Source organism: Dicentrarchus labrax, unplaced genomic scaffold, assembly GCF_905237075.1.
Source record: "Dicentrarchus labrax unplaced genomic scaffold, dlabrax2021, whole genome shotgun sequence".
Lineage (NCBI taxonomy): Eukaryota > Metazoa > Chordata > Actinopteri > Moronidae > Dicentrarchus > Dicentrarchus labrax.
Genome location: NW_026136720.1, coordinates 32175761 through 32191327, shown reverse-complemented (window position 1 = coordinate 32191327; position 15567 = coordinate 32175761).

The following is a 15567-nucleotide window of genomic DNA, read 5'->3' as shown; positions in this document are numbered from 1 at the left end:
ACATGACAATGCAAGGCATTGTATCAACATAATAGAAAGGAGAGGGGTGTGCAGAATGGAGTTCTGTTTGTTTTACATGACTGTAGACTATGTCGCAGAGGCTTCCTTGGGTATGATTAACATTGTGTGAACACATGCTTTCCAGCTGCATTTTTCAGTTGTCTGTCTAATGCATCGTCTAAGGACGATAAAACAAATATTTTATTCAATACAGATATCTACCCATGCTGTGTAGTGGCTCACATTTCACTCATCACACGCTTAATGAGTGTGAACATAACTCTAAGAATCTTTATAGGCTTCAAGTCTATTTCCTGCCTCTCTATGATTGTAACTGCTGCAATGCAGCCCAAGTAAAAGTTTCTCATCATTAATCATCACTATTGTCAGTTGTGCACTGTAAATCATTTTGACCAAAGTTTCATTTGACTTGTTATATATAATATTTTCTTTGACAATTTGCAATGATGCCATTCCACCAAGTCCAAAACATGTTCTTTTGAGCAGATCATTTGGCAACATTGTTTTCCAGAGCAGTTTAGAAGGTCTAGGGTAATGCCACTGCTGTCCCATCTGCCAAAATTAACAGTTAGGTTGATATGCTCACAAAAGAGAATAGCCGGTAACACTTTATAATGAGTTCACACTATTAAGCATTAGTTAAGCATGAATAAATACTGAATTCATCATTTATAACGCATGAATACACATTTGTATGTAGTTTATAAACAGTTCAAAATGTTTTATTCATCATTGATAAGCACATTAATTATGGATTAGTAAATACTGAATTCATTTATAAAGCATGATTCTGCTGTAAATAGTCATTACTATGTGGTTTATAATCACAGTTATAAATGTTTTACTCTTCATTGTACTGTACATTTCTGCATGCACTTGCACATCCACTATTCAGACATGTATTAATGATTAGTGACTGTGTTAGCAGATGTTCTATAAAACTCACAACAAATTCATTTTCTAATGATGGCCTATAAACAGTGATTAATGCAGGAATTCACAGTTACAAAGCACTTACTACTCGTTAATTAAGTATTTTGCGCGAGCTCATCTAAAGTGAGCACTATCTATGGCTTATTAAGCATTTACAAATGAGATATAAAGGCTGACAATGCCTCAAGACTCACAAAATGTTCAGTTATCTTAACAGACGAGGGAGAGACACAACACAAAGGGATATAGAACATATTGTATTGATATTTACTGCAACTTCCCAACATATTGTATGAAGACAAACAAGGGTGGTTTATGTAGACACGCTATTGTTGTGATCTTATCTGTTTGGGACGTGTATGTTGAGCTTGCAATCCCGCTCTCAGCACGTCATCAACGTGATGACGGTGGGAGGCGGGATGTTACGTCATATTTACGTTAACTCTCAGAGGTTTCTGACAGTGCAGCCAAGGGGAGCATGGAGAAGCACATTGGAGTCGGCGGCCGTCAGCGGCACTAGTGGTGAGTATGTGTCTTTGTTTGGTAGCACACATTATGGTTGAAAGCTAACGTTAGCTTGTCACCGACTAACGTTACTTACGTTACTTACGTTAGTAACGTTAAGGGCAAACACCTGCAGCTGCTGACAAGCTAACGTTAGTCAGTACTTTCTATGACCGTTTTGACATGCTTTTTTTCTGTGACTCAGGGTCGCCATTGGAATCCATTGCATCTGCCATGAACCAATTTGACTACAGCTGTTATTGTCCTAAGCGAATGAGGCAGGTTAGGTCAGGCTAGGCTGTGATGCCAGAAAATGCATGCTCATAAATTTCCCTCAGCACCAGTACTTTAAATGGTAGTTGTGTTAGATCAGGATTTGGCTGATTATTGTTAAAACTGTTAAACTGTTTAAGTAATACTTTTCACTTGACTACTTGGTTGGAGCTAATATACTTTACAAAAGCAGTATGATGTTAGATCCTGCAGCCTGGTAATGTTTTTCTTCAATTTGTGGTATAAAGTAAAAGGTCCATTGTGTAGGATTCAGTGGCATCTAGCAGTGAAGTTGCACACTGCAATCAACTGAATACTGCTTGCCTCACCCTCCCCTTCCAAGCGTGTAGGAGAACCTACGGTAGCTGTAAGTCTTGCAAAAAATGTGAGTGGCCTATTCAGAGAACAGTTACAGTAGAAACAAAGTGGTGCAACATGGTGGATTCACTTCTTATGCCTAAACCTGTCCAACTCAACCAACGAGGGCAACAGGTACTTGTCTTGTGTGTCTTGGCTTCACCAAAGTAGAATTTGTAATTTGGCGACCCGCTCCTTCTGTATATAAAAAAGCTAATTCCAATGATCCTTATTTTCAGGTGATTATACACAAATAAAAACATAAATTTGATTTATGTTTTGTATTAAATGTCAATCTGACTGTACCTAGTAAGTAGGTATTTGTAGAAAAGATACATGATCCACATCACTTTTCTCATCTCATCTCATCTCATCTCATCTCATCTTCACCCGCTTATCCGGGATCGGGTCGCGGGGGTAGCAAGTCCAGCAGAGGACCCCACACTTCCCTTTCCCTGGCCACATCGGCCAACTCTGTGACAGGAACACCTCCCTCGGGAGGCGTCCTGGGGGCATCCTCACCAGATGCCCGAACCATCTAAGCTGGCTCCTTTCAACGCAAAGGAGAAGCGGCTCAACTCCGAGTCCCTCGCGGATGTCCGAGCTTCTCACCCTATCCCTAAGGGAGACACCAACCACCCTCCTGAGGAAACCCATTTCGGTCGCTTGTAACCGCGATCTCGTTCTTTCGGTCACGACCAATCTCTCATGACCATAGGTGAGGGTAGGAACAAAGATCGACCGGTAGATGGAGAACTTCGCCTTTCGGCTCAACTCTTTTTGGGACAACTGTTTGATAAAGGGATCACAAAACTGCCCCTGCTGCCACAATTCTCCAGCCAATATCCTGCTCCATTCTACCCTCACTCGTGAACAAAACCCCGAGGTACTTGAACTCCTTCACTTGGGGTAAGGACTCACTCCCTACGCGGAGTAGACAATCCACCGGTTTCCTGCTGAGAACCATGGCCTCCGATTTAGAGGTGCTGATCCTCGTCCCAGCTGCGTGACACTCGATCCAACTGATCCAGTGGGTGCTGAAGGTAACAGGCCGATGATGCCAACAGGACCACATCATCCGCAAAAGCAACGATGCAATCCTCAGCCCACCAAACTGCAACCCCTCCCCCCATGACTACGCCTTGATATCCTGTCCATGAAAGTCACAAACAGGATTGGTGACAAAGTGCAGCCCTGGCAGAGGCCAACACCCACTGGAAGCAAGTCCAACTTAGGACCAAGAATCCGGACACAACTCTCGCTTTGGAAATACAGGGATTGGATGGCCCTGAGAAGTGGCCCCCTCACCCCATACTCATGCAGCACTTCCCACGGTATGTCCTGAGGAACCCGGTCATATGTCTTCTCCAAATCCACGAAGCACATGTAGACCTGATGGGCATATTCCCAGGCCCCTTCCAGGACACCTGCGAGAGTAAAGGGTTGACGTTGTTCCACGACCAGGACGGAACCCGCACTCTTCCTCTTCAATCAGAGGTTCGACTATCAACCCCAGATTCCCCATCCCACAACAGCCCTGCCTCTATCACAGAGGGCAGGTTTGTTGGTCTAGTCGGGTTCAGGAGTTCCCCAAAGTGTTCCTTCTACCGGCCAATTACCTCCTCAGTTGAGGTCAGCTTCTCCAAACTCCTCCCACACCCGCTGTTTTGCTTCCCTCACAGCTGCGGCTGCGGTCCTTACGGGCCTGTCGGTACCCTGCAACTGCCTAGGCAGTCCCCCGGGATAAAATGATGGCTTCCCTGACCACCGGTGTCCACCACCATGTTCGAGGGTTACCCCTTGAGGCACCAAAGACCTTAGGACCACAGCTCACAGCCGCAGCTTCAGCAATAGAAGCTTTGAACACCAACCACTCCGTTTCGCCTCCACAGGTATGCAGGAGAAGCTCCGCCGGAGGTGGGAGTTGAAAGTCTCTCGGACAGGGGCCTCCTCCAGACGTTCCCAGTTCACCCGTACTGCACGTTTGGGTTTACCTGTTCTTTCCAGTGGCTTCCCCTGCCACCTAACCCAACTCACCACAGTAGACAGCTCTGCCCCTCTCTTTACCTGAGTGTCCAATACATGCAGCCTCAGGTCTGATGATACGATCACAAAATAGATCATAGACCTTTGGCCTAAGGTGCTCTGGGACCACGTACGCTTATGAGCATCCCTATGTACGAACATGGTGTTTGTTATGGACAATCCATGACTAGCACAGAAGTCCAGTAACAAAATACTGCTCTGGTTCAAATCGGAGGGGGCCCGTTCTTCCCAATCACGCCCCTCCAAGTATCTCCATCATTGCCCACATGTGCGTTGAAGTCTCCCAGGAGAAGGATGGATTCCCCTACTGGAGCCCTATACAGGACTTCATTCAGGGTCTCCAAGAAGGCCGAATATTCTGCACTGCTGTTTGGTGCATAAGCAAAACAACGGTCATAGTCACCCCCCCCCCACATATCGTAGGCGTAGGGAGGCGACCCTCTCGTCCACAGGGGTGAACTCCAATGTAGCTGTGCTCAGCCGGGGGCTAGTTAGTATCCCCACACCAGCCCGGCGCCTCACACCTTGAAGAATAAAGTCCAACCCCTATCCATGAGTAAGGATCCAGAGTCTCGACTGTGCGTAGAAGTAAGCCCCACCAGATCTAATCGATAGCGCTCCACCTCCCACACCAGTTCCGGCTCCTTCCCCCCCCCCAGCGAAGTGACATTCCATGTCCCCAAAGCCGGCTTTTGCTGCCCGGGTCTGGTCTGTCTAGGCCCCCTGCCTTTACTGCCACCCATTTGGCACTGCACCCAACCCCAATGGTTTCTCCTGTGAGTGGTGGGCCCGCGATGTGGCCACGTCACTCCTTCAGGCTATGCCCGGCCGGCTCCGTGGCAAGCCCGGCCACCAGGCGCTCTCTTTCGGGCCCCCATTCCAGGCCTGGCTCCAGACGGGGGCCCCGGGCTTCCTCCGGGCCGGGTCTCTTTACATCTTCTATGTACTTCCATGGGGTCTGTGAACCATTCTTAGTCTGGCCCCTCACCTGAGACCACTTTGGGAGACCCTACCAGGAGCATATTGCTCCTGACAGCCCACCTCTCAGGTTCATAGAAGCACCCAAACCTCTCCACCGTGGTAAGGTGATGGTTCCCGGAGAGACTTTTCTGCAACTATCAAATTCACAAATCCGAACAAAATTCTTTAATGTGTTCTTGCTACTTTTTACTACTTAAGTAATTAGTCATTAACTTCCAGGCTTTATTTCATTGTCTCCAGACAATACAGGTCATATGGAGAGCAAAGTCAAAATCAGTGATGGCCCTCTTGCCCCCTTTCTGTCTATTTCAGAGCATCCCTTAGATCCTTTCTACCACCTGTTGACTGACTCTACTCATAGTGAGGGGTTACTTATGTGTGTTATATCCTTATATCCTTAGTTAATGTAACTGAGTTTTGCTCAACAGGAAAATGTAAAATTAAATTAAAGATTTGTAATTCTCACATTATCCTCTGTAACAGTACTGCATACTTGGAATACTGTTGTCCAATACATCCTATTAATTAAAGTAAGTTGATAATATCATCACAAACATGAGCTTTGTAGATCTTGTACAACACTCACAGACTGGAATTGGAGTCCTTGTATTAAATGTGTGTTGCTGACAAAGTATAAGTTAAATGGAGGACACAAGCTGAATATGGTTAGGAGGACAGCTGATGGTTACAGGAGGTTGGCATTTGCTGCTAATACATCTTATGTTTCAGGTTTCCATCAGCAAAGGCACATCTTGAATTTGTGTTAATTCCTACCTAAAAAAGGAAACCTTAATTTTAGGTCTTTTGACAAACTGTTTATTCATTGATATTGGTGAATACAGTTACAGTAAAAATACCCATGTATTCTAATGCTTCTCACAGATTATTTAATTTATTTGATTAAAAAATAAATCTTTAAAATACTAAATAGATCAACAATTAATATATAAATAGTTTCACAATAAATAAATAAATAATAAATATAATAAAAATATATACAACCACTACTTATGATAAGTAAGGTAATGTAAGGGATATGTCTGGGGTATTCACACTCATATGTCAATCTATTTACAATTTAACTAACTCTGCAGTTTCAAGTCCATTTTTGGCTTCATGCACATCACTGCACTTTGAATGTTAACCATTCCTGTTGTTGAGCAATAGCATTTTTAAATGTCACAGGCATTAGTGTTGAACTTGCAGTGACAAAAAAAAATTCTACTTTCACTTGTCATCCAACATATTGACATGATGACACAATCTGGAAAAATCTCTGATAAAGAATGATTTACATTCAGAAATGTTAATTTACTTTGAAATTAAAGTGCACCCAATAATAACCCACACCACACATCTGTAGCCTGTTACAGAACAGCTGACTTTGATGTCTACTTTACCATGTGATACTAAAATATCAAGTCAGGTTCATCCACATGCTTGGCACTGTAGTTTGACCGAACTATATAAATTATATTATTATTATACAGTATATGATCTTGACTCGTTTTTGATTTATATAATTTGATAATAATATTTTGAGTGTCACAGTGAACAGTTATGCATTCTGCATTAATTAATGATTGTAAAAACTATTTGGTTAGTGTTCCTCAAATCTCACATTAGCTACCTTTCATGGGAAGCAAAGACACGAAAGTATAACAGACAGCAATTTAAGAGAAACCATTTAATCTTTATTGTTTCAGCATGAATTATACCATATTATATGATTCAACACAGTGAAACACTAAGCATGCTTTACTCAGCTGCTTTTTCCCCCTGTAATAAACAGATAAATTGTTTGTGTAAATTTGATTTTAATGAGCTTTAGGTGACAATAATTTGAATCAATTAATTTTATAGCACTTAAACCTAATACTGTGTAATGGTGTGAATATAATATTGTTAAGAATCTGCTCCAACAAACAGACATAAATCAAAGAATGATGATGCTGTTTTAGTTATTAAACACAAAATTAATATATATTTACCTTGCCAGAGTCACGACTCTTTGCTCTCACTTTGTTGACCTGGGACTCCTGAAATACAGAAAAACAGAAAAATGTTGAAATGTTGAAAATAGCCTACTAGGTTTACTATACATAAAATAAATATGACAGTGTATCAAGTAGCCCATTGTTTAAAAATAAATGTGAGTCCTTACCCCTTCCTCAGCCTGCCTCTTGTAGGCCTTCACTTTGAGCTTCAGTTTGTTAACCACATCCTGCAGCCTGGTAAAACGTTTCTTGTCCTTCTCAGTCTGTAAAAGAAAATATAGATTTGTGTATAAATATATTTCATGGAAAGTAAGCCAGATTGATCTTTACAGTACATGTAAAATCTTAATGTAGTTGTGCCTGATAGGTGAGCTCCTTCACCCTCCTCTCATATTTACGGACACCCTTAACAGCATCTGCTCCACGTCCCTGCTCAGCCTCAACCTCTGCCTCCAGCTCACGCACTTTTAGAAAACCAGAAAGTGAAGATAATATTTAGATAATATTTGTTTTGCATATTTTCTTACATTCGCTCTACCGTGCAGATCTTAACAGAATTGTCTTATCCTAGACTCAAGTTTCTGGAGCTAGGATGCTTCATTTCCCAGGTTAACTCATGAAAAGATTTTTGAATGACTGAAGAAACGACAGTTCTTGTTTACCTGAGAGGGCAGCAGTCCAACACACTCACTGGCGTCCACCAGGTCCTGATCAGCAATTTTGCAGCTTCTCTCTGTCTGTTCCAGAGCAGCTCCAAGTTCCTCAATTTCAGCCACCATGAGACCGTTCCTGCTGTCTACCATACTAGCTTGTTCCTTGAAGTCATCCTGGGCTCTGACAGCATCATCAAGGTGCAGTTGTGCATCCTGGTGAAGAAATATCAGCAAAATATTCACAAAACAGCCAAAATGTAAGTGCACTGATTACAGTCTGTGAAACAACTCTATGTCTTACAATACCTTCAGCTGTGCTTGCACATTCCTCAGCTGCTTATGGGACTCAGAAGCCTGACGATTGGCATGGCTCAACTGAATCTCCATCTGATTTAGGTCTCCCTCCATCTTCTTCTTGATTCTCAGGGCATGGTTCCTGCGGAGGCCAACACCCACTGGAAACGAGTCCGACTTACGACCAAGAATCCGGACACAACTCTCACAGGAGAAGCTCCGCACGAGGTGGGAGTTGAAGGTCTCTCGGACAGGGGCCTCCTCCAGATGTTCCCAGTTCACCCGTACAACACATTTGGGTTTACCAGGTCTGTCCAATGGCTTCCCCTGCCACCTAACCCAACTCACCACAGTTGACAGCTCCGCCCCTCTCTTTACCCGAGTGTCCAATACACGCGGCCTCAGGTCTGATGATACGATCACAAAATAGATCATATATTTGGTGCATAAGCACAAACAACAGTCATAGTCCCCCCCCCACAGATCGTAGTCGTAGGTAGGCGACCCTCTCGTCTACCAGGATGAACTTGTAGCGGCGCTCAGCTGGGGGCTAGTTAGTATCCCCACGCCAGCCCGGCGCCTCACACCTTGAGCAACTCCAGTGAAGAATAAAGTCTAACCCCTAACCAGGAGTAAGGATCCAGAGTCTCGACTGTGAGTAGAAGTAAGCCCCACCATATCTAATCGATAGCGCTCCACCTCCCGCAGCAGTTCCGGCTCCTTCCCCCCCAGCGAAGTGACATTCCATGTCCCCAAAGCCAGCTTTTGCTGCCCGGGTCTGGTCTGTCTAGGCCCCCTGCCTTTACTGCCATCCATTTGGCATTGCACCCGACCCCAATGGTTTCTCCTGTGAGTGGTGGGCCCGCGGGATGAAGATGTGGCCACGTCACTCCTTCGGGCTATGCCCGGCCGGCTCCGTGGCAAGCCCGGCCACCAGGCGCTTTCAGGCCCCCCTTCCAGGCCTGGCTCCAGACGGGGGCCCCGGGCTTCCTCCGGGCCGGGTCTCTTTACATCTTCTGTGTACGTCCATGGGGTCTGTGAACAATTCTTAGTTTGTCCCCTCACCTGAGACCACTTTGCCTTGGGGGACCCTACCAGGAGCATATTGCTCCCGACAACACAGCTCTCAGGTTCATAGAAGCACCCAAACCAAGGTGATGGTTCCCGGAGAGACTTTTCTGCAACTATCAAATTCACAAATCCGAACAAAATTCTTTGATGTGTTCTTGCTACTTTTTACTACTTAACCTCATCCAGTCAGTAACTTCCAGGCTTTATTTCATTGTCTCCAGACAATATAGGTCATATGGAGAGCAAAGTCAAAATCAGTGATGGCCCTCTTGCCCCCTTTCTGTCTATTTCAGAGCATCCCTTAGATCCTTTCTACCACCTGTTGACTGACTCCACTCATAGTGAGGGGTTACTTATGTGTGTTACCACTTATATCCTTAGTTAATGTAACTGAGTTCTCCTCAACAGGAAAATGTAAAATTAAATTAAAGATTTGTAATTCTCACATTATGCTCTGTAACAGTACTGCATACTTGGACTACTGTTGTCCAATACATCCTATTAATCAAAGTAAGTTGATAATATCATCACAAACATGAGCTTTATAGATCTTGTACAACACTCACAGACTGGAATTGGAGTCCTTGTATTAAATGTGTGTTGCTGACAAAGTATAAGTTAAATGGGGGACACAAGCTGGATATGGTTAGGAGGACAGCTGATGGTTACATGAGGTTGGCATTTGCTGCTAATACATCTTATGTTTCAGTTTTCCATCAGCAAAGGCACATCTTGAATTTGTGTTAATTCCTACCTAAAAAAGGAAACCTTAATTTTAGGTCTTTTGACAAACAGTTTATTCATTGATATTGGTTAATATAGTTACAGTAAAAATACACATGTATTCTAATGCTTCTCACAGATTATTTAATTTATTTGATAACAAAAATAAATCTTTAAAATACTAAATACATCAACAATCAATATATAAATAGTTTCACAATAAATAAATAATAAATATAATAAAAAAATATACAACCACTGCTTATGATAAGGTGTAAGGGATATGTCTGTGGTATTCACACTCATATGTCAACCTATTAACACTTTAACTAACTCTGCAGCTTCAAGTCCATTTTTGGCTACATGCACATCACTGCACTTTGAATGTCAACCATTCCGGTTGTTGAGCAATAGAATTTTTAAATGTCACTTGTCACCCAACATATTGACATGATGTCACAATCTGAAAAATCTCTGTGATAAAGAATGATTTAAAGTCAGAAATGTTAATTAGGGCCCGAGCCAGCAACCGCTGGAGGTCCCTATTGAATTTGCTATGTTTCTTCTTATTATTAGGGACCGAGTCAGCAACTGCTGGAGGTCCCTATTGTATTTGCTAGAATTCTTACCTATTATTATTTTTGCCCCCTTCGACTGCATTTTTGCCCCTCTGAACATAAACGAAAACTCAATTTTATTTGGCAAAGTTGTCAGGCCTGGTGAAAATGGGATATTCCCTGCGTCGTTTTCGGGTTGGCCACTACCCCTCCCTGTCCCAGTGAAGAAGGTAAGCAACATTGTGTTCAATGACATGCCAATTAGCATCATTGCAGGGAGTCTGTGGGGATTTCTCTGTCCCTCTTGCTCTTTTTACCATTACAAAAAAGAAAATTAAATATTTATTTATTTTATATTATTATTATTATCATCATTATTATTATTTTGATGTCACTGGTACTGTTAGTTTGTTATGACCATATTCCAAACTTCAAAACCTTTTGATTTAGTGATCACTTGATCTGTTCTGTAGCACTATAATAACCCTGGTGTGGAAATTCCATTTTCCATGTCAACTTTATTTTCTAGTTGTGCAACTAAGTTAAAAAATCAGCTGTTTTCATTGTTTTGAGAGGATGATGTTAATTTATTTTGATTGAAAAGTTAATATATATTTAAGTTTGTTTGTTTTTCTTTTTTTTAAATATTTCATTAATACTTATAATAATAATTAATAATTAATTTAGTTAAGAGAATTTTCCATTTGAAATTTTACAACAAAAATACATTGAGACTGTAAAAGATGGCCTTTAGCACATTTTTTATGGTTGCTTTTAATCTTGCATCAAATAGTGAACTGCATAGACTTGCATGCATGTACAAATCACCAGCAGTAAATATTGTGCTAGTATTAGTATTGAACTACAAGAAGCAAGAGAGTTGCAAGCCTTTAATTAGAGTTATGCAAAGCTTTTGATGGGACAGTTAGGTCCTAGAGATGTGGTGACAACAGCTACGCAGAGGGGGCCCAATTAGAATTTTTTGTAATGGGACCCAAAATTCCTGGCGGCGCCCCTGCCTGTACCTCACATACCAAAAATCCTGTGTGTTTTATTTGAACGAACTCCTCCTAGGGAATATATCGGATCAATTTTAAAACTGGTCAGTACAATCAAAACAAACTGCAGATAAAAAGTTGTGCTATTTGTGACTCTGCATCAAACGGCATGCCCATGGCGTGGCGTCCAATTTCAATGACTCGCCACAAAAAAGGAAGTTGTCATAACTTCAGCGTACATGATCAGTCTCAACGAAAATTCATGTTTGATAAAAGTCTCGCCCTGATCACGTTTATGTGGTAATATGCAGAAAAAGTGATAGCTTCATCTATTGGCAAGAGGAAGTAAGCGCTGTATGGCGATTTTGATCTGATTTATGCAAAATGTTCATGTTCTGGTCCGCACATGTTACGACGGCATGTGACACAGCCGCAGCACGCATGAGTTGTGTCGAGTGTGAGGTCCCACCCAATGCTGCTTGCAGCTTTAATTATTATTATTATTTATTTTTGATAGAAATTATTTTAAGTTGATTTAATTTGCATTTTATTTATTTTTGTTTATGCTATTGTGCATAATACTCCTCTTTACTTGGTGACTTTTTGCAGAAAGAGCACAGAGAGCATGTATGAGAAAACCTGTGAACACCTGTGAATGTTTCTTCTCCATAATGCAAGTATAAAGGGGAATAAATCGTGTTGAGACCATTCAGAAGTGTCTCTGCCTATTAAATAACACAACGCAGAATTAGACCCACTACATTGGAACTGTAGTTTGACTAAGTTATATAAATTATATTATTATTGTACAGTATATGATCTTGACTCGTTTTTGATTTATATAATTTGATAATAATATTTTGAGTGTCACAGTGAACAGTTATGCATTCTGCATTAATTAATGATTGTAAAAACTATTTGGTTAGTGTTTCTCAAATCTCACATTAGCTACCTTTCATGGAAAGCAAAGACATGAAAGTATAACAAACAGCAATTTAAGAGAAACTGTTTAATCTTTATTGTTTCAGCATGAATTATATCATATCATATGATTCAACACAATGAAACACTAAGCATGCTTTACTCAGCTGCTTCTTTTCCCTGTAATAAACAAATAAATTGTCTGTGTAAATTTGATTTTAATGAGCTGACCTGATAGATGAGCTCCTTCACCCTCCTCTCATATTTGCGGACACCCTTAACAGCATCTGCTCCACGTCTCTGCTCAGCCTCAACCTCTGCCTCCAGCTCACGCACCTTTAGAAAACCAGAAAGTGAAGATAATATTTAGATATTTGTTTTGCATGTTTTCTTACATTTGCACTACCGTGCGGACCTTAACAGATTTGTCTTATCCTAGACTCAAGTTTCTGGAGCTAGCATGCTTCATTTCCCACATTAACTCATGAAAATATTTTCAGTCAGGTTCTTCACCTGCATTTGCAAGAAACATGTTATTACATGCCAATCTATGAATGTTACTTGATCTGCTCAATATTAACAATTTCAAACCGTGTTCTCTGTGGCATGTTTCTCTTTTTCCACTTTAGCCAAGGTAAGCTCCAGGTCATCAATATCCTTCTTGAGCTCAGAGCATTCATCCTCCAGCTTTCTCTTCTTGGCAGTCAGCTCAGCATTGATTTCCTCTTCATCCTCCAGTCTCTCAGTGGTCTCTTTGAGTTTGGCTTCCAGCTGAATCTTACTCTTGATAATTCCCTCACATCTTTCCACAGCATCTGACAGATTCTCTGATTCCTAGTTTGTTTATGAAAATAGACATAAGCACATCAACACTGAAAAGCATGAAAAAAGCAGTTGTTCTATCTTCCCCTAGTTCTCCTTCATCTCAGCCAGCTCCTTCTCAGTTTTCAGCACTCTTCAGCAGAGGCTTGATCTTGTAGTACACCTTCATCCATGGCCAGTGTTTCACATTCATGAATGAGTGGACATTGGATGGTATAGATTGCTTCCCTGTGGACAAGAAGTTGCTGTTATGGACAATGTTGTTCATAATTTTTCATAAAATCTCTCAAAATGTTCTATTTTCAACATGCCTCCTCTCCATCATCTTCACAAACTCCTTTCTCATGATGTAACCATGGCAGAGAGCCTGAGTCATGGTAACCAGAGATGCCAGCTTTTCATCTCTCATCTCCTCAAGGTTAGCCAGCAGACCGGCTTTGAAGAACACCTAAATAAACAGAAAATAGAAATTCACTGTATGTCTTTACTATACAGCAGGGGTCTTCAACGTTTTCCAGGCCAAGGACCCCCACACTGATGGAGAGATGGAGCAGGGACGCCCTACTTATATATATTGTATAAAATTGTGTTTTATATTAAACTGGTCCTATGTATGAATGTACCTTGTTATTGTGCATTCAATACTAAGATATTCAAATAATACACAGGTTCATATATTCATGTTTTTATTTTAAACATGTGCAAGGTAAAGTGAGCAGGATGGCCATCCCACTGCCATTCATAAACATAACATAATAAACTGATACCTGCCAAGATCAACAATGTCTGTCAATTGCATGCAATCATGCATAAAAGCTATTCAAATGGGCATTTCTAAAACATAAATGTGGAAACGAAAATTAGTGATGCTTGTTAGTGCCAATGGCATGCATAAACATAGCTGTTATCTTGCATACAATACTGAACTATTAACATAATTGACAGATTCATGTTTTAATTTTAAACATACATGTAATATGGGCAGTGAATCCTCAAACCATCTATGGATGGCATAAATACTCCCACATTAGTGAGATGTCTGACACTGATGAGTAGCACACAACTTGTCTAACCTTGGATGTATGGAGGTTGTCAGGCAGAGAGTCATATCAGCCTCAGGCTGCAGTCTTGACCTGTTGTCAGGGACCAAACAGTCAAGCAATGAGGAAAACCAGGAGTTCGTTGAAAAATAGGGGTTTTTTATTTACCCAAAAATACCAAACAATAGAAACCAAGAATTTAACATCTTAGGCCTATAAAAGAGGTCAACAAACTATAACTATACTCAAAACAGCATACAACAGATAGAATATGAACTAAACAAACTGACCTCCCTGAATGAGACACAAGGGAACATATATAGTGGCTTGGCCAAACCAATTTACCCACAAGGTGAAAACAAAATGGATGCCAACTACAACTACTACAAGTAAAACAAACTAAACCCAAAATCCCCCTCCAACATGGCAGCACATGGTACGGCTTGATTGATAGGCCACAGGATATAACCATCCTCCACCCTTGGCCACGCCTTTCTTCCACCAGGACAGACCTCATTGCTGGCTGTTACCCTGTGTGGCTTGGGCCATCACACCTGTATTTGTTTTTCAGGTAGGTGAGTGAGGAAAATCCACTTTCACAAAGATATGTTGTAGCAAAGGGCAACAGGCTCATCATTGCTTTTGCTGCCAGTTGTGGAAAGTCTTTCTGGCAAGATATCCAGAACTGGGTGAGTGGTTTAGTTTCATATGTTTCTGAATGTGCTGTCAGTGGACAGTTCAATGAGCTGATCCTCCTCTGTCACCGTCAGGCGTGCGTCGTCTGCTGCGTTGTCTCTGAATGGAAACTGTATCCATGTCTTGTCCCTGCGCCAGGAGTCGACCTCAGAAAAGTAGTTCTTAAATTGACCATGGAGCGCCTCCAAGTGCGCAAGAATCGTGTGTGTTACAGGAGGCGAGAGCACAGCAGAATCTCCCAGCTCATCCACTGATGGAAACATGGAAAATATTCCCTCCCCTTTTGACGAAGCCTTCCATCCGGTCATACAGCTGAAAGGCATGTGTGTTGCGACCTTGCATAGAACTGTTAAGTTTGTACAGCTCAGCGAAAATGTCAGCAAGATGGGCAAGTTTGGTGATCCAGACATTGTCGCTGAAAAGTGCAGCCAGTTCTCTGCGCTACAGAGACGTACATAATTCTAACACACGCACCAACACTGTTCTGCATGAAAGCCAGCACGTCCTTTACAAATGCATCTGCCAATCTCAGCTTCTCTATCAGTTGCACCCTCACATCTGATGCCATCTTGTCAATACGGCGAGCAATGGTTGTGTCCGACAATGGAAGAGTTTTCAGTTTATTAATGTCAATATCATTCCTATACATTGTTTAAAACATTTCAGTTGCTGAAGGCAGT